This window comes from Ambystoma mexicanum, chromosome 14 (genome assembly GCF_040938575.1).
Source record: "Ambystoma mexicanum isolate Mex_15411 chromosome 14, UKY_AmexF1_1, whole genome shotgun sequence".
Taxonomy (NCBI): Eukaryota; Metazoa; Chordata; class Amphibia; order Caudata; family Ambystomatidae; genus Ambystoma; species Ambystoma mexicanum.
Window position 1 is genome coordinate 641,720,115 of NC_090940.1, and position 18,877 is coordinate 641,738,991.

Consider the following 18,877-nt stretch of genomic DNA (forward strand, 5'->3'; position numbering starts at 1 on the left):
GGAAATATGTCTTCCCTCCCCAAGCCTTTTCTCAGGCCCTCCATTGGTATTACCAATAATGTCTGTGGTTTTGCCAGAGGATAACTTTCTCCTCCCCAGGTCATCTCTTGTGTTTTGCAAAAGGGCATCTCTCTCCCCCTGGTCTTCTCTTACACCTGTGAGGGTCCCAGATCCCTTTCTCAGGCTTAAAATGTCTCTCAATTAGGCCCGGTTCACTATCCTGCCAGGCACTGTTTTGCAGATACAATTCTGTAATCCTTTCAGCATTCGGGTCCCAGACCCTTTTCTCAGGTTTATAATGTCTCTCAATCAGACCTAGTACACTAACCCGCCAAGCCCTGTTTCGAACATACAAGCTTTCAATCCTTTTATCATTAGGGTCCCAGACCCCTCTCACAGGTTTATAATGTCTCTCAATCAGGCCCGGCTCACTAGCCTGTCAGGCACTGTTTAACACAAAAAGTTCTCTGGAATTCTTCCAAGTACTGGTACGAGGAAGATGACGACTCTTGTACTCAGCTTGATTGTTTTCAACAATTGTTTTTATGTTTTTACCCTGGGGATCTTTCTTTTGCCCCAACTTGGTTCAACTCCACCCCTCAGGGTCTCAATAGGGTTTTTACACTATCCCCTACTTCGTAGATCACTTTCACACTCGTTAACACAGTTCTCTTTATAGTTTCTTTCAGACTCAGAGGCTTGCTCCTTACCCCTGCTTTGTGGGCTGCTTCTTTCTCTCTCTGGCTCCCCACTTGTCCAGGCTTATCTCGGCCTTTACAGGGTTCTATCGCCGACTCTCGGCTTCTCTGGGTTTCTCTCACCCCTGGAAGTCATGCAGCGGCTCCACAGCTCTGTGTCCCTCACAGGTACAGCAGTACCTTGGTCCGCTCTCCGGTTCGCCACCAGATACCTGCCTCTCCCGCTGTGGTCCATGTGCGTCAGTGGCATGCTCCGCTGGGATGCGTATGCTGGGTGTTTGCTGTCCCAGTCTCCTCTGATCACTGTTCACCGCACGGCAGCTCCCTCCAGCTTGCGGTTCCTCCTGGGAAGATCAGACAGTGAGAGAAGTCCTTCCTCTCTTTTTACCTTTAGCCGGCTCATGTGAGAGCTAGTATGTTTGCTTTGGTTCCACAAAGGGCTCTTTACTCCTTTTCTTGTCTTCCTTGTGTCACTATTTACAGAGATATAGCTTTCCTTACTCTTCCTCGTCACAGTGTGGATTTCCTCATATTCATAGACAGGTCTACTCTGTATAAATTAACTACGAGCAGAAAGAGGGGTTACAGAGGGTGGGAGTGTTGTGGTCCTAACATTGTCTGGGGATGTTGTTTTGGGGGTAGAGTGGCGATGGTCATACTGCGTTCTCCCCCAATAGTATTTATCTCTCCTACCACGGGGGCCCCCTCCCATGGGATCCTCCCGTTTAGTACCACCCCCAGCTGGACTATCGGGTAGTGGCCTCACCTCCCTGGCCCCATGGGAAGGGTCCCCCTCTGTGGGAGAAGTGCCGATACCAAGGGATTTGTCACAGTTGGCACTGGGCTATTATACGACGCCCTCAGAATATAACTGATTGAAACCTCGTAGAATCAGCAAGAAAAGAGAGCCACAGTAAAGAAGGTTGAAGATCATTCTGGGAGCGCAACTCTGGAACCTAAACATTCCACAATTCAAAGAACCTTTCTCAACTTGTAAACGCTCCACAACAACTCCTTTCCGTAAACACCCATCTGAGCTACGATCTGCAGTGAACAGCAATTCAGTTCGAAGAGGGCATAATGCAAATATAATTGATCATTCAGCTAGCCAATCAATTCTTCAAGGTAGTTATAAGATGGCTCAACTCAGCCGCCATAGCATCATAGGGGAGTTTCTGGGGCCTTGGGTCCGGTAGGGTGCCAGTTAGATCATAGGATGTATGGCTTCTACAAGTGGTCAGCCAAATGGTCTGGACCCTTGGGGATGTCGCTTACAGTGGCCCCCCTGAAATAGTTGGGATATTTCTGGATTCCTAGTTGAGAAAGTTGACTTTTCCTCCATGTTTCAGATGCCTGAATTCAGCTACACGCACCTCCATCATAGCTATGTCACATGATCTGACATCCTTACATGGTGGCATAACCTTCTAGGAGCGTCATTTTTGTTTTCCAGGGGGTATCCAGACCTTTCTTTGTGCGTGTTAATATTGCCTTTTTTCTTTGGTAGGGCACAGAGTGCTGGTATTTCTGCATTTGTGCAGATAGGTCAGGGACAGTTTGGTCCTTGGTGGCCACCCCTCCACTGTGAAGCTCTGGAATTGCATTGCCCCTGCGGAGAACACTTGAAGGGAACCTGGAGGGGGTGCCCTCCTCGGGGTGCTGCCTGTTGGCTGGCCAGCATGGATTAACACGCTTAATACCCGAGTTCGGTTTCTAAGCACGGATCTGGGATTCAAACCTCTGTTGCTCTGCGTGGTCTTGCTTCCAAGATCAGCGCGTTGCTGCTGTGCTATTCTCCATTGCGGGGCTCAGGCTGGCTTGACACCAGAGCCCTACTCCTCTTCCAGAGGGAGCGTTGCCCTTCATGAGCGGTCCCCAGGGGATGAGCGTGCAAGTGAAGCGGGCACTATAGATAGTGAGAGGCCCACCAGAAAGCACAAGGTGGGTGTCACACTGGTGCCGAAGAGATGGTGTGAGCTAAGGTCCAAGGCAATGGCGGAACATGCATGACAATTATATCTCTGCACACTTATTATTAACAAGTAAACAAAGCATGTCTATGTTTTAAAGAAATATACACATGTGTATATATATATTCATACAATGCGATATAAGCCTTTATTTTAATCAAACTGTTTCTTATGTTATTTTATCTCATTCGCTTGCATGCAACACAGAGTAGCTTAAACATGAACCTCACAGCTTGCCTGGGATGCAGGCTTGCCTAGACTTTCTGGAAGGCACTCATCAAAAGACCCTGCCAACTAAAAGTCACAACAGTAGAAAAACAACATCTGTCCAGCCCTCTGTATTAAAGAACCCAATATCTTTACGTGAGGTCCTACTGCGCACAGTTCCCGCGCGTTCCCTGCCCCGACATCTGCGACAGAAGTGCGCGGCAAGCATTTGCATTTATGCGTAAAGTAACAATAAATTGAAATAACTCAACAGGCGTACTCTGCCAACCAGAGCGGCCCCATCCCAAAAGCAGAGACATCTCCACGAGATTTACAGGAGGACGCCAGCAGAAAATGGCCGCCAAACAAAATAGAAGACAGACTCAGTGCTTTCGTCCAAGATAGTCAATGCCAACATACTCAGACCTGTGCACCACAAGCTGCCCCAACTGAAGCAGTAGAGGGAACACAATATGTGTCTGGACAATATTAACAGAGGTTTAATGTCAACAGTACAGAACAAAGAACAATAGATGAACTCTGGCATATAGATTCCTCTTAATTTCTGCTATTCTTTTTGAGACAGTATAAAAATGGCATTTCAATTACTAAAATGCAGTATTGTTGCACAGCAAGTGCCTGCCAATGCACAGCTTGTGTGCTGTGCCTGAAACAATGAAGCAGGCATTGGCACCAATTTTAGGGAGATCGTGTGAATTTATTTGGCTTGGTATATGCGGCACGCCACAAAACGATCAATCCTGGAAAGAGAAAACACAGAACACATACAAAAGGCATTTATTCTTGAATAGAGAAGTGGCCCAGACATAAAATGGAAGCCGTGCCTATCATGGCAGCATAGCTGTCTGAAGACTGATGAGTGGAAAAGTTTAGAGTTAATCATACCCACTGGCATTTCCCTAGGCAACACTCCCAACCATGTTTTCTCTGCCTCCCCAGCCATTAAAAATTGCATTCCAAAAGAGATGATCACCCCGAGATCCTGCAACAACATCCGGCTAGAACCAAAACATTACACAAAGGAAAAACTGGGTGGATCAGCTTTCTCCTGCCTAGCCGCAAAACTATGGAACTCACTCCCCAAGCAAATACGAAATATGGAGGACCATACAAATGTCAACCTCCAAAAATCGTATTTATGCTCAGTGAACAGTGTTTCCGAACTGAGGCTGCCAACATCACATCACAGCTCGCTTGCTCTTTTCCCGCTCAACCCTACTAACCACCCACTGGAGACCACACAAGTGGCATCGGTGCGCAGTATAAAACCCTTTAACATTAACCTCATTAATGAGTTAAGAAACCCAACACCCTTCACCAACATCCCCACTCCCTCGCAGAAACTCTGGGATGATTTTGCAAACTACTTTCAACAACAGAGTCAGAAACTTCCAGCAAGTCATTGGCACTGTACCCAAGGATGAAAGCAACAACATCACCACCAAAGCATCCCCAGAAGCAACCACAATGCTGACCTGTTTCGCTGTAATCTCCTGAAAAGACTTTAATAAACTAGTGAAGGAAAGGACAAAGCCAGCTGCCCAGTAGGCCCCTGCCCACCAGACATCTAGAAGACCCCCCTCAGCAAAGGAACTGCACAACACTTGCACAAACTCTTGAACCACTCGCTGGAAACAAGAACCACCCTCAAAAGCTTCTAATCTGCTTATGTATGACCTCTTCTCAGGAACCACAGACAACCCAACCAACTACCCGGCCAATATCAAACATTGCTTACCATGCCAAACTCCTAGAAACCTATGCATATGGACACACCCTAACACACTTGGAAACCAACCATGTACTGGACCAGGCACAGGCAGTTTCAGACCAATGTGATGAACTGAATCAGCACTCCTCTCCATCTCGAATAACCTAAAAATGAACCCAGACAACAACTCCACCTCCGCACGGATGCTATTAGACCTTTCAGCAGCTTCTGACATAGTCAACCGAGCTTTGCAAAATCTACTAGCTCACTCACACGGATGGGAGGTTTTATGGAGGGCGAATACCAATTGCATGGAACTAGACCTTGCTGTCAAGTATGGGGACGTTTAAAACTTAATTTTTTTATTTGCATTGAATGGCGAATACAAGTTTAAATGTTCACGGCTGGAATTTGGGTGGCAGCATTGCGCCAAATATGAAGTGTGCTTTTGGTGACATGCAACATTTTACAAAAAGCCGTGGTAAATATTTTGTCACCCATCACCACCCATTACCATGGGAGAGTGTATTTCTCTGAGGTCAAGTAGGTAAACTAAGAAACTCACCCTGCAGGTCTAGTGGGATTTTAAAGAATTTGTGAAGCACGCAACCATTCAACCATCATCAAAAGAACAGAAGAAACAGGGGTGAGCAACGTCGTGCTACAATGGATCAAATCCTTTCTGACAGGAAGAATGGAAACCCACTGGCTTCCCCATTAACTCTCAACCTCACGTATACTGACATGTGGAGTCCCACAAGGCTCATCCCTCTCACAGCTACTCTTCAACATCTACATACCTACTCTCATGAAGCTCATTAAAAAACACAGGCTTACATGTTGCAACCCCACAGCTAACACTCAAAACCTCTTCAGAATTATCACCAGCAAGGACATAGATGAAACCCCCATGAGCTGCTTCTCAAAAATCAATGCATGGATGAGCAACAACAACCTTAAACTCAAGCAGGATGAAACTGATATGATGAAAACGCCCAACAGCCATTCTATCCAACCATCCATACCTTGGTCTACCACAATCGGAAACAGACCAGAAGCATCCAAAGTGGTTACATATCATGGATTGCTGGTGGGCAATGAGCTAACAGTAGAACCTCAAGTTAACGCAGTAGTAAAGAAATTCTTCTTCCACCTACGATATATCAGAAGGACATACATCATGTACAGAATAGACCATGCCAACAACATCTGAAATGGTCTGCCTGACTCCCTCATCATGAAACTACAGCAAATCCAGAACGTAGCAGCAAGACCCCTTCTGGGACTCGACAAGAGAGAACACATCCCGCCACCACTAAGATCACGACACTGGCTACCAGTCAAGAAAAGGATCGACTTCAAAACACTCTGCATTGTTCACAGAGCAATTCACGGCCAAGGAGAAGAATTGCTGCAAGAAAGAAAATCTCCTTCTATAGACCCAATCGAACCCTGAGGTCTTGCAATGACACGCGCCGTGGACCCAAACATTATTCAAAAATGAAATATAGGGGATCAGCATTTCCAAGCATTTCAACGAAACTCTGGAACTCCCTCCCCAAGAGCATACACACACTAGAGGAACACAGTAAAAACGTGGCTGTTTAATATGACGAGCTAACTCAGGAGCCATAGACTATTGTCAGAGAGACCCAATACAGCTAGTCAAGGCACACTGCGTTCCAGTTACCCAACAAGATACCTGGCCAACTGTGACAATCTGATGCCATGAGGATTCCACACTTTCCCCCACTAACCCATACTAAACCCCTCCATACGTCTACAAACATACAACATGCAAACCAACTATGCCAGGCACGCATGACCCCTACAACACCACCCCACACTGATACCAAACATCAGAACTTCACACCTCATCCAATAACTCACACTAACCTCAACAAAGCCAATGTATCCTTATGCCCCGGGCACACAAGGCCTCCCACATGGACACAAACACCTTGCACACCCACAAACCCAGATCAACTAGAAGCAAAATCAAAACATTGTGACAGTTTTAATAAGAACTGAAACAGCAAGCACACTAGCAAAAGCATGTGTGCGCTATCCGTCTTCTCCCACAAACAAGCAACACCCTGCCCTTATTTTAGATCAGCCAGAGCACCTGGAGACCATGCAAATGGCAGCGGTATGCACTATAAGTCCCACTAGCATAACATATCATTACTAAAAGGGAAATACCCATATGCAAATCAGACCTGGTCCCTACTCAAAAGGTGTATTCCAGCCCAACTGCTGGCTAGCATCACTTCTGTTGTCTCCATCATGTTTTGGTCCCTTTCCTTTCTTGGAGATTGTCAACCCAGTTACTTATCGTTTGCGGCTGCCTCCCTTCTGGCATCATATCCACCCTGTTTTTCATACATCGCTACGCAAGCCATTTGTTTAGGGTTTGGATCCGGCCCGGCCCTGTAGCCCCCCTTCTCCAGTTTATTCCCAGAGAGTGCCAGAACTTCAAGTCAGAGAGATCTGTGATTACCTTGTTAGATCAGCCATTTTGTGATTTCTGGTGGATTGGAAGGGCTATTGCCCCGCCAATAGATCTTGGGAACCGGCCTTGCATGTGTATGCCCACTCGCTTGGAGCAACATTTTTTCTGTTCACTTTTGTGGAAACCCAGAGGCCCCAGTCATGGAAGGGGGCATGCTGTCATGTTGCATCCCCTACACACAAGGTCTAGACTTTGGACATTTTACCTGTGCACACAAACGGACGCATCAGAAGACGTGCTGCTCGCGCTGTGCATGAATGCTGTAATCAATGGAGAAGTGCCCCTTTAAAGATGGCGGCTGCCTTGGTCATCATTGACCATTCCAAGATGGCAGATTTCTGGTTCCCGGTCGCATCAGATGCGTGGCACCGGAATACTTATTAGTGGGACTGCTGCCGGGATCTTTGTGTCTCAACACTTGTGGTGTGTGTCACTGACGCTAGTTCCCATTCTTTTGGTTATTTCCTCTCCTGAAGTCCTTGTTATTCTGCCTTTCCGCCCCACTTGGCTTGCTGTTTCTCTTCCATGTTCCTGGCTTCCTTAGAGCTGCCTCATGCTTGATTCCTGTCTTTCTTGACTTCCTGCATTCGCTGCCCTGGTGCTTCTCGACATCCCATCCTGCCCCTGGACTACAGGGCAAGTCAGAGAGTCGCTGTGTCTTCTACGAGGTTTTTGCCTTTTGGTTTTTTCCCTCTTTTGGATTCCCTCCCGGGGTCTCCTGCCCTTAGGTGTATGTAGTCTGGGGGCGCGGTGGCTTCAGGTAAGGGGAGACGCGTTTTCTCCAAGGCACGCTGGTATTGATCCCAGGTAAGACTTGCATTTGATAGCTGGACATGGCAACTTGACGAGCAAACGACTACGCGCTCCAACACTACCATCCAGCCATGACTGAAGTGTTCCTACCATGTTGCACACATTCAAAAATCAGCCACCACTAGGGATCCTATAAATGACTGCATGGGGCGCTGCAGAGAGCATATACAAAGTGAAAGAGTTTATTATATCTGTGCATGGATTGCCCAGAAATAGTAAGTATTGCGTACCTGCATTTCCCAATTGTTAAGAGTGAAAGCCCTGTTTGTGAGTGGTTGCTGGCGGAATGTCTACATAGGGTTGACTGTTCATGGTTGGACTAGACTCTCTGCACATCTCCAGTCTGGCATGCAGGAGAGAGTGAAATCATAGGTTTCCCACACCAAATGCCAATTGCAAATGTGATGTGGGATAGGGTAGAGTTGGGCCAGGTTCACTACTGTGAATGAAATTGCCAATCTACCATCATTCAAGTTTGCATTGTCTGATCGGATGGAATGTTGTGACGCAGCCCTCGAACTTGGCAACTTTGATCCAATGGAATGTTACCAATATATGAAATCCAAGTGGGAGCACATTACTGATGAATTATCTCGCCAAGATACCACCCTCCAAAGACCAGTTATCCAGACCCACTCTAAAACAACCCCCTCCCAGTCAAAATGGGCACTTCTATCCCAGGCCTGTTCCAGTCCAGGGAAAGACTAGAGGGGTGGCTGTTTTGTCCTGTGTCTCTTTGCTCTGGCCCTGTGTGGATGCTTGCCTGATGGAATGCCTGATGGATGGAATGCCTGGTGGAAGGTGGGCTGTGGAATGTTGTGGTGTGAGTGCCCTGTGTGTGTTCCACGAGATTCAGATAGAGTGAGCTGCCTGTGCGACCCCGGTGGATGTCTTCATATGTATCCTTCTTCTACCTTCTACTTACCTACCCATGAACTTACCTCTTGTGTCATCTTGTAACTCGGAACCTAGTAAAGAAGCTTGTTCCCTCCCTGTGGCTCTGGAGTACTTCTTTCAACACAAGAGTACAACTTATCAGAGGCCTAAAAAGCAAACAGATGTCAATGCCAATATCTTCATGATATCAGTTTTTGTCTTTCACGCCCAGCAGAAACTACCCGCAACCTGGAGGGTATTATTTGCGTCCCTTGCCCACATAGTTTGATTTTATTCTCCATGTCGTCTTAAGAGCATATACTCACAGTGATCAATAGGGTAAACATTGCAGGCCCCGCAGTTAACTGTGAGGCCATGTCGCTGTTCGCGGCATGGGTTCTAAATCCTGCGACCACTTGTTTTAGCCGATGCAGGAGCCGGTGGTATATCCTCAAGTGCGTGAAAGGGTTTCTCTGCTTCGTATCTCCACTCACAAGCATTTGATTGGATCTTTTGATGCAATGCTTGGGTGCAGCGAGTTAGGGGATTCTGTGATCTTGTGAGTGGGGAAATTGATTAGCTCATGTTGTTGAGTCTGTAAGTGGCCCAGGACACTCTTTGTGTGCTTTTGCGCCACTGGGCCCTTTTGTTAATGATATCTTGGAGAAAGTGGGTCACTCAGTGTGTCTTTACCCACCTCATATTTCGACGAAGGCTTCCTTCCAGGCTGGGCACCTTATAGATTATAAGAAGCGATGGAGTGATTATCTGACCCATATGCCTTCTCCTCCTCTACCATGTTAGGAAAAAGCAGCCATAACCTACTGAGACGCAGTATCTGGAGAGGCGCCACATTCAATTCTTTATCTTGGGTTGAGTGTGTGCCAGTCCCTTCTGCCATGGACCACGGTGTCCCCGGTGGAGCCAGATACAGCTGCCTGCGGTTGCCCGTGGATCCTCAGGTTCCAACGCCCACCTTCCCGCAGCCACTGCCTCGTGGTCTGAGGTGGCATTGCTGCTGCTTCAAGGCCTTGGATCCCCATCGCTCTTATCTCTGCTCACGTACCTTGCTTTCAGCGGTTTCTTCTGCTTGTAGCGCACAGTTCATGTGGCTGACACCTTGATCCCCTTGCATTTTTAGTGCAGACCACAGCTCCCAGAGTGCAGTTTCAGAACACAGTTCCCAGAGTGCAGTTTTAGTTCAGACCAAAGCTCCCAGAGTGCAGATTCTGTCCACGGTTCCCTTGTTCTTGGTTTGCAGTGCTCTTGCTCAACTTCGCTCTTCCTCTTTTCTTTACTCTGTCTGATTTCCAGGACAACGACCTTCTTTACATCAAAGTACTGTAGTGTCCTCTTAGCCTTTAGTTCAGGCCTCTATCTCGCACCATTAGTTCCTTCGCTGTTTCCTGGTGATTTGCATTAGAGTGTGGTTTCTGTCTGTCCTGTTGCTGAGTGCCCCACAGGCAAGCCATCCACTCCCTTTGGCGCACGTGTGCTTAGTCCTTTGCGACCTCTGTGTTCACAGCGATTTCCTGTTATTTTGGATTACCCTGGGGCTATTCTGCATACTCTCCAAGTGGGAACCAAACGTGTTTGTCTTATTTGTGTTACACCTCATTTTCTGTTCACTGGCTTGTTACTCTAAACCTGTGACCTATCCTTTCATGTCTGCAGGACCCTCCTGCGTTCTCCTCTTATAAATGTATCTAAGTCTCACTATCTCGCCACTTCTGGGGCAGCGGCCACTAGAAGGCTAGAAGGTATGCAGAAATGGTGCATGCTTTAAGACTTTAAGACCCTGTGTGTGACTTCAGCCTGCATTCCAGTACACACAAACAATGGGCCTCATTAGGAGTTTGGAGTTAGCCATGCCGTTTTTAGCGGCATGGCTACCCCCAAACTGGGTACCGGGTCCCAAAAATAGGGAATTACCGGGCCATGCCGACTTTAGCAGGTCTGGTAATTCCCATTCCCGGGACCCAGACCCGATACATCCCCTTTCCCATTCGAGCTCCCATAGGGCTCAATGGGAATGGGGAGGATGCTAACAACGGGCCCGTTAATGACAGGCCAGTGGGTAGCATCCTGGTCTGCTAGCGGGTCCCGCTCTGCATGTCTGGTCTGGCCAGGCGTGAAGAGCGGGACCCGCTGCAGACCTCGTAATGTGGCGGCCTGGAATGGACGGTGCTGGTCCCTTACCGGCAGCGTTCATTCCGCGGCCGCCAGCCTCGTAATGAGGCCCAATGCCAACAATGAATATATTTTGAGTAATTGATTATTCGGGGCTTTCGAATACGTGTGGACCCCTGGATGTCTTGACCTTCTTGGTATGCTCTGCTGTTTCCATGAATACTCCACTTTTCATGATGTTTTTTATGTTTATGGAAAGTTTTTTTTTTACAAACTATATCACAATAAAACAAAATGTGTGCCTGTGTGTAAGCTTTACTTGCTGAACCAAAACATTTTAAAAATGCACACAAAAACAGGTTTGACGGGACATGCTCGTGAACTGCCTTCTCCGGAACTGCGTTCCAAGAGCTCCTGTCTTCTTGTGATTCCTCGCTATCAGCTTGAGCGTGTGTGGGACCGTTCCTTTTCTGTGGCGGCCGCCAAATTGTGGAAGTCTTTGCCGGCGCCACTTCGGGCTAGGAAAAATCTTCTTGCTTTCTGGCGGTTGTTAAAAACGTATCTGTTCTAAGTTTTATTCTTTTTATTAGGCGGTTTCTGAATCCCTGCGGCGGTTTCTGAATCCCTCCGGTCTACTCTAGCGCCAAGATGCTTCGGCGTGCGTGCGCTTTAAAAAAGTAATTAACATAACATAACATAACATCCATATGCAAAACCTCTATGATTAAATATCTTTAAGGTCTGATGCGCTCTTGATTTTGAGCCCCGCTAGAGCTGTGCTTGGAATCAGAACATTCTAGAGAGCAAATGACGGGCCCTTTTGGAAACTACCCACACTGCAACAGCAGAGAATACTTGAGCAACGTGCCAATGAAGCGCACTGTGAAATGACACTGCAGGAAAAATTAGCGAATTCTTCATCAATTTCCGGAACTACATTTCTGGCGCGCACTTGTAATATTTCTGAGCAGGATGGCACTCTTTTCCTTACCACCCTTAATGATATTCATGCTCTGAAAGGTCAAACAGATAAATCAGGAATACATATCGTAGCAATTAAAAGCTTAAACTATTATCCCGCCGTATGCAATCGTGCACTTGCGCTTGAAGAATGTGCTTGAAATAGGATGTTGCTTTTTCTGCACAGGCTGTACATGTTTCTGCATATATTAGCTCCCCATGCTTTTGGTATTTTTTCTGTGTGCTTCTGAGCGGGATTAGGAGGAGCCGGGGACAGGACGAATCTCCATTTATCCAGAGAATTTGTAATGCCTTGGCTAACACCGCATTTGATTCCCTGTTGATGCCAAGCTTTGGCTTAAGCCGCACATAATTGGGCCAATATATAATTGATAAAAACTATTCTGTCGTTTCATCAGTTTCTGTTCCCGTTTTCATATTATTATTTTTTGGACCATGGATATGAAGTGGGAGATTGGCTTATCGCGTGGTGATATGGAGTGGGAGATTGGCTTATCGCGTGGTGATATGAAGTGGGAGATTGGCTGATCGCGTGGTGATATGAAGTGGGAGATTGGCTGATCGCGTGGTGATATGAAGTGGGAGATTGGCTTATCGCGTGGTGATATGGAGTGGGAGATTGGCTTATCGCGTGGTGATATGGAGTGGGAGATTGGCTTATCGCGTGGTGATATGAAGTGGGAGATTGGCTTATCGCGTGGTGATATGAAGTGGGAGATTGGCTGATCGCGTGGTGATATGAAGTGGGAGATTGGCTTATCGCGTGGTGATAGTCAAATATATTTTAGGGAAGTTTCGGAAGCGCATAATGAGCAATTGTATTTTTATCATAAACACTTGGCACCTTTTGCACATAGAATGCAAGACCACGCCATAATTTCCAGGGCAACATGCGATGCCAACTCTCAATGTGAATCTGTGATATCTACTCGGTAACGCAGGAACGCCCTCAACATTTGTCTCACAGAGTTTCACGGTCCCTCCCATATGAGAAGTTAAATTCTTTATTGGGTTCGACTTCTCTGTAGGAAGGGGACGGAACGGTTATACTGAGAGAACTTGGTTATCCTTTTTACAGAACATTGCTGTGTACATGGAATAGTTCTGAATTACATTGAGGGAGAAGGGGGTCCTTTGGGATCTGCTAAATCTCAGGTACATGGGCAAATATCAGGATCCGTCTTAAAATCTTGAGGTTGAAGCTCCACTTGCTCCCTACCATGGAGGTGGTTGGGATTAGGAGGAATGTGCCAAGAGGCTTGAGATTGGGTCGATACTGCCTGCAGGGTGATGCGACTTTAAACATTTATGTACAGTATGTCCGGCTCTGAGTTCCCTACCGACGGAAGAAACTGCAACCATTGTTAGTGACTCGGATGAGGACCTTCGGATTTGGATTTTAAACACTAATGATATTTCTATTTTACTAAGATTTTTAGACTTTCTGAAAGTGGTTTTAGATTTAAATTTTTAAAATGTGTTGGAATAGGAGTCTTGATATAGTGGTGCTATTGTATGTTGCAGTTTTTATGCAATTTGTATGTAACATTTTTGTAGATTGAATGTTTTAATGTGTGAAAAATCCAGTTTATTAACCATATTGGATGATAAAATAAAATAAATAGAAATAAATAAATATCAGGAGACTGCAGCGGGGGCTGAGTGAGATAGGCTAGATTGGGGTAATGGGGTTTAGAAATAGATATAGTGATGGCAGGTGTTCACTGCTTTCTAGGCCCCATAGCGCTCTGGCTAAGCAACCAATACAGCAGTCTACTGATTCATAAGCCAAGCACTGACGCATGACTATCCACACATTGACTGCATAAGGAGATGGCACGGAAGAGCCTTGAACAGGTACACACAGCCTTTCAATAACTTCTGCCCTCACACAAGCTAGGCCCAAAGCAGCACACACATCCCGCCTGGCGGTCTTCTGTCTGCACATCCAATGCCATGTCTTTCATCAGTGGGAGTTTGACGTCACCGGCTCCTGTCTGCGCCATTTAATCTTCTTCTTCACTCAACTTGAGCAGAGCTCTCTGTAGAGAAGGCTTCATGAGAGCTGGACTCGTCTGTGGGAGCATGGCCCTGTAGCAACACTTTCAACTGAAGCGGAGCACATTGAGGTAAATAAATAACCCAACCCCCAACAAGACCTACACAATCATTTATTTTAGGACCTCAGTCCAATGGCCTTGGACAGCACCATCTCACCCCCCCTCACTGGGAACAGAAGCCAGCTGTATTGCAACAATAATTCCTTTTATTTGAAATAGAACATAAGGTAATTGACAGGTGGCAGCCCACTCTTAATAAAAGGGAAACACACCTGAAACACTGTGGCTGAGGACACACAGGATAACTCACAATCCCAAAAGAGTACAGTCAGCCGAGTTCTATCGTTCCACAAAAACTCCCCAAGATGCAGGTATTGGACTTTTATTGGACTGAAAATATAAGTTAATGATGAAACAAAGCATTGCCCTTTGAAGTCCCACAGACTTCTTTGTCAGGTGTTGCAAAGTGAAACAACTAGTAAACTAAACTCACAGAACAGATCATTCTCAAAACGAAGGAAAAAAGGAACTTTTTATACTTCAATGGTTGAAGGAACAACATGTCTGGAATGTGGGTCTGGAATTGCTACCTTATCTGAAAGGCCAATAAAACTCCTGGGAGCAGGGAACATAATGTTTGGAAAGAGTACACACTCAGAGTTGCATTTAACAAAAAAAGAGAAAAAAACAATCCTTTTCCTATGTAACAGTTAAGTTTGGCCAGGGCAGTCTGAAGTCAGGCTCCACAGGTTTCCTAAAATTACTGATGTTATATTAAAAGCCAAATTGACATGTGAGGTTTGACAACACTTGACTAGGAAATAGGGTCAGTTTTTTATTTTCCTCATGTAGAGGGTACAAATGTGTTTTGCAGCCTCAGTGTAGTGGCAGAGATTTGTAGGCTTCTTGGCATAATATGCTCTAAAGGTCTAACTGGTGCAGCCTCAAATGTTACTTCACTATGCCTCAAACTTTAAAACACATTTTTAGACTTTTCATTCCAGGCCATACCTTCCACTTAATGCAATCTCATACTTATTAAACTGACACAAAACTGCTACAAGGTTGGGCATTGTATAACCCCCTTGGTTTTTCTTACACTTGGATTATCTCTCTCATGCAAGCTTCAATCAGTACCCTATAACTAGAGTAGTACATTGCTAGAACTTTCCTGCTCTTTATGCACTATAATAAGCTGAATAGTCTATGAACTGGCCAAAACATGCAAGCATTTTCCAAAGTGTGAACCAAACTCTAATTTCGTTGGTTTGGATATCATCAAATTGTATTTGCCCAACCTAACTACCCTGATCAGCCTGAGCACACTTATTCACATAAACTGCGAGTCACTTGCATTTCCACCAATTTTGCCAGACCGAACATCCTCCATCTATTTTGTGGATAGTACATGGGAGGAGAGAATAACAGTGACCAAGTAGCATGACGTTTACACATCTAACATTTGTTTGTCAATGACTAGATAGCATCAAATCGATGAGTTGTTTGGAGATTGGCAGCTACGATACACTGATTGTGCAAGAGTGTGCAACACACATGACTTTGTATAGTGCCAAGGGAGAAAAAGTTACCATCAAGACAGACTCATTATAAAGTAAACAAAACTTGTCCCAGTACTAATGCGAAAAGAAGTGGAATAAATCTGATAATCCAGAGAACTGTGTTAATGAGATCAGGAGAAACCTGAAAACTACTAAAGGGAAGAGAAACAAAGTTGGAAACCTGCTTCCCTGGGTAAGGGTGTTGAAGAAGGAGACTGACACAAAAGTGGCATAATTTCTGCTATAGACTTTTATTTAGGAAAATGGAAAAGAGGTCCTCGCTATCCTTTACTTCTAAGAGGGGGTTCCTTGCATCAAAACTAATACTAAAAGGGTCTGTCAAGATGTTCATCAAAGTATAAACCACTGTCCTGTGTCGAAAACGTACTTCTATCCCTCACACTCTAAAACTAAAGAGTAAACGGACATAAATGTCCTTCTATAAGGAGAGTATATTTATTTATTTATTTAGCGCCAATAGCCCGAAAGCGTGAGGAGTTGCTCCTTTCTCCTGCTTCAGGATTGTTGCTTAACCAAATGTTCCTTCAAACATAACCACCAGAAGGTATGACTCCCTTCCCCTGATTTGCAGGTTTCAAAACAGTCTTTATACAATGTTTTCTCCAGGAGAATAGCTTCCTTCCCCTGATGTGATTCTGTACAAGTTTCAAAAGAACCAGTGGCATGACTCCCTTCCCCTAATATGTCTTGATACAATGCACAACACGGCCAGGGGGAATGACTACCTTCCCCTGGCATCACCAACTTGACTTCTATTTCAGGACAAAGAGAATGCCTCCCTTCTCTTGGTCTGCTTCTGACGGTTATCAGACATTTGGTCGAAAAAAATTGGTCGACCAGACAAATGGTCGAACCAATTTGGTCGAAAACCAAATGGTCGAATTTTTTTATTTTTTTATTTTCACCCATTTTTTTTGTTTTTTTGGAGGGGTCCCCCCAACCCCCTTTTTTTCTAAAAACCCCTTTTTTTAAAAAACGAAAACCCGAAAAATATATATATAAATAAAAAAAAATTCGACCATTTGGTTTTCGACCAAATTGCGTCGACCAAATGTCTTTCGACCAGTTTTCATTCGACCAAATGTCTGGACACCCTTCTGACAAACAAAGCCAGAGGGAATGACTCCCTTCCCCTGATGTCTCTCTCTACTTCCGCTTTGTTGCCAGTAGGATAACTGCCTTCTCCCGGTATTACTTGATATTCAGTGCTTTCAGATTGATACATGCTTTGCCTTGTCAACAATGCCCCAATTCTTCTCAGGATCCCAGATCCTTCTTTTGTGATTAGGAGACTTTTCTCTGTCACTATGATGAGGAAGACTTCCTCTCTGCCTTAACGTCACTTTGTTGGGGTCCGAGACCCTTCTTTTCTCACAACTGGTTTCCTCTTGTACACTGTCTGTGATGGACAGGTTCCCAGACACTTCCCTGGTGGCCAGTGGACTTACCTCCTCCACTGTCGTGAGCGGGCTCCCTCTGGTATTTGCTTGGTTTTGCTTTGCGTGCCAGACCCTTATCCTGTTTGGTTCCAAACCCCTACTTTCCTCCACTTTTTACTATGCCCACTTGGTTCACTCTCCCGCCAAGTAGTGCCACAAGGAGGATTACTCGTAGCATCAAGTTTGATTAACTTGCATTCGGTATTTTCAATGAACTTGTATTTATTCTCAAGCTTTATGCCCCTACCGGTTCCTGCATTACACCCATTACCTTTGCTGGATTTGGCATGCTCTTCTGGTTCTTCCTGGGGTCTTTCCTTGCTTGTCTCTGTGGCGCCTGCTCCACATTCTTTGTCACTGCTCGCCAGCTCGGTGGCATAGGCGCTGTTGCAGGGCCGTGCAGTCCACTTTCTGAAGGTTACACCAGCGCTTCTTAGTCTCCAGCTACATTCCCAACCAGCTCCACGCCACTGGGCAAAGGATGCTCACCACGTGCTCGTTGTCTCCAACCGATGACTGCTTTTGGTGTTTCTTGGGAGCGTTCTCTGCTCTGTCCTTGATTTTGCCAGGTTGGTTGTCTCCTGTGCTGCTTTCCTTCTCGGCTGGCACGCATCCAGCACAGTTCTCTCCTTCACTCAGTCTTTCATCCGTTTTTACATTGTTTTGGTGACCACTCCCCCGTGGAGCACTGGAACATTTTCTCTTGTTTCATTAGTGACTCTTAATGGCTCCTAGCGGCCACCTCTTCTCAGTACTTGCATTGGGGTTGACTTTTGCTTCTCAGACGATCTTCTTCATCTCAGTTGATGAAACTGACATGATGTTACATGATGATGTTACATGCTGTTACAATAGCATAAAGTTGTGTCAGTCGGTGGTTGGGGTGAAAAGGTGCTTGCGGTTTTGGGTAGTTTTGGGTTCGGGTGTTGTGCCATCTATCACCTAGGTAGTTGTCCTTATGCCCAGTAGGGTAATCCTTCCTCATGATGCCCTCCCCCATTAAACCACCCCCAGGGGGAATATTGGGTAGCGACCTAGCTATATGAGAAGAGGCTCCCTCTGGGGAGAAGAGACAACACCTAGTGCATCGTCACACCTTGCCAATTTGTCAGCTCCCCAGGTTTTAGTACTATTCTCAGCAGCAGAAAAACCTAGCTGTAGGTGTTGGGGACGTAGCCACGGTGTCACCATCTCCTCCATCTTTTCCCAGATGTCCTCTCCACTCTGTCGACTGCCATTACATTCTGTAATGCGGGAAGTATCCCGGTGCAGAAGTGCATGAACCCGGCTGCCCAAAGGATTGCATCAGGCCCGCTGCTGGCTGGCAGGGGAAGGGGAGCCCACCCAGCATACAACGACAGGCATGCAGTCAATGCTCTGAGGAAGGGTCCATGGTAAAGTGGACGTTCTGAACATGGAGTGACCTAGAGCAAGCTCCACTAGGAAACTAGCATCATTGTACAACTCTGCTACTGCCCATGACTGGGAATTCTCCAGCAGTGAGTAACTATTTCCACGGGTCATCAGAAATGTAGTTTTTGCAATACAATATAAAGCAAGTGGCCCATAGATAACATCACCATGAGGTTAGTAGTGTTCGGCTAGACTGCCATGCGACCATTCTCAAACGCATGCATCACCTGTTGCAAAGACGCAGCAGCAATGTTCTCTTGGGTGACACACTGGCTGCATGTGGTGTGGGGATCACCGATAGTTTGAGGAAGGCTTCAGTACTGCCAGGATAAATGTGTCTGACAGCATAAGAAGCCTCATGCTGAATAGCTGACATTCATTGAGATTAACAACTCATCGATTTGATGCTATCTAGTCGTTGACAAACAAATGTTAGATGTGTAAACGTCATGCTACTTGGTCACTG